This window comes from Oratosquilla oratoria, chromosome 26 (assembly GCF_046742065.1).
Source record: "Oratosquilla oratoria isolate Oo_2021 chromosome 26, ASM4674206v1, whole genome shotgun sequence".
NCBI classification, from domain to species: Eukaryota; Metazoa; Arthropoda; class Malacostraca; order Stomatopoda; family Squillidae; genus Oratosquilla; species Oratosquilla oratoria.
In genome coordinates, this window is record NC_134802.1 from 4,888,609 (window position 1) to 4,890,872 (window position 2,264).

The window sequence follows — 2,264 nt, forward strand, 5'->3', positions numbered from 1 at the left end:
AAGTGGGGTTAGCGGGTCCTATACCTGTCAGTTGAAGCTAGTCCGTCGTTCGAAAATGACGTCGCCTTCGCTCGCACAGCTCCACGCAATTAGTTATATTCTGACAAATATTATATAAAATATATATATAAATATATATAAAATATTATAGTTCCTGTCTATATATATGAATATATAATATATATGATATATAATATATATATATATATATAATATATAAGATATTAGAGTTCCTGTCTTCCTTGGCGTTTCACAGTTTTCTTCAGTGTATCACAAAGAGAAAATGGACTCAGCCAAATGACGTCAGAAGCTGCGCAGAAGAATGTAAACGGTCTGACCTGTATATTTAGAGTATATTTAGACCTTGGTGTAAGTGATTATTTGTCCGTATGTGTTAGGGAAATTGTCCGTTTGGTGCGAATGAAGAACATGTACTCACTCAGTACAGATAGAAAAGCCCATTAATCACAAAAGAAGAGGACACTTGTCCAAACGTATTGGGGAAATTCCGAAATTGTCTGTCTGGTGCAGACGAAGAACATTCGTTCACTTTGTGCAGGAGGAAGAAGCCAGTGGACAAGATGTCACAAGGATAATTAAGAGGGACGGTCTTTCAAGACTTTGATGACCATGGGGAATGACTGAATCGGAGGTACAATAGTATACATGCCCTTTGTTCTGTTTAATTGTACCAGAGTCTAGCACAATATTTTTTTTTTTTTTTTTTTTTTTTTTTTTTTTTTTTTTTTTTTTTTTTTTTTTTTTTTTTTTTTTTTTTTTTTTTTTTTTTTTTTGTCGGCTCCCGTTTCTGTATATCGGGCGCGCATGGATGGTAATATCAATTTGGACGTTGTAGTAAGATTCAAGACTTCAGGATTTCGGGGCTTTAGCAGCCGTGCTATTTACCTGATGGAGGTCTTAATACACCGCAAACACGGAATCCAATGGCTACTCACTTCTGTTTACACGCCCCAGAGCAGTACCAGGCCACTCGCTTTCACAGGCTAGATGTCTGTGGGATTTAAAAACACAAACATACGCACACACACACACACACTTCATCGGATGAACGGCGTAGAGGACGTTCTGAAGAAAAAGTGAAATTTTCGTGGATCCCAAAGCAAAGGAAGTACCTATTGTATTTACAGGGGGGAGAATTGCTCGTGGTGTAGTGGGAAAGTGAGGAAAAAGGAGAAGGGGAGGGATTACTGAGGGAAATGGAAGGAAATGAGGAAGGAGAGGACTTGGTCCAGGCAGGCAGACGGCATGTAAACAAAAGAGGGCCGGACCAGTTTAGTGACGATGAAGGATCTAACAAAAATGTAAAGATTAGAAACACAGATATGAGTACCACAATAGAAGGTGAGGATAATAATTTCCAGGGATTTAAGGAGGGGGGGAGGATACCAACCTCCCTCGACTGACAAGACTCGAAGAAAAACTTGAACAAATGACTGAACATTGGGAGAGTAGGTTCGGTAGAATGTCACAAATGGCTGAAAGGGTTGAAAGATTGGAAGAACTAGAGAAGGCAAACAAAAACTTAATTAAGGAAATAGAAGAACTAAAAAGACAGTTAAAAGAAGGAAGTAAAAGAGGAGAATGAAGAATTAAAGAGGAATAATAAAGAAAACAAAGAGGCCATAGCTAAAGAAGCTAAGGGTTGGAAGACAATCCAAGAAAACAGTAAAGTTGCATTTACTTATATAATTAAACAGCAAATGAAAGAACAAACTGAAGACTCAGTTATCAAAGTGATGAGACAGAAGGAGAATATTGTAAGAGACTTAGCAGACAGAAAGAAATGTATAATCATATTAGGAATGGAAGAGAAACATACCCAGATAGAACCTCAAGAATCAAAGAGGAACATGAAAAAGTAAGCAGTTTACTACAATTAGTTCAGGAAGATGAACCAGAAATAATGAAACAAATCGAAGAGAAGTTCAGACTCGGAAAGTATAGTACAGATAAGACCAGACCAATTAAGATTAAATTCAGGTCACAAACGACGGCAGAGAATATCTTATCCAGAACAGGGAAACTAGCAACAAGTGAACAATATAAAAAGGTATGGATAAAAAGGGAAATGAATAAAGAGGAAAGAGAGGAAGAAAAAGAGAAAAGACTTGAAGCTAAGGGAAAAAACGAGAACAGAACAGAGTCAGAAAAAAGAGATACTATTGGAGAGTAGTGAATATGAAACTAAGGAAATTCGACATACAAGAGAAAAACAAAAGGGAAACAGAGAACACAATGGAAGT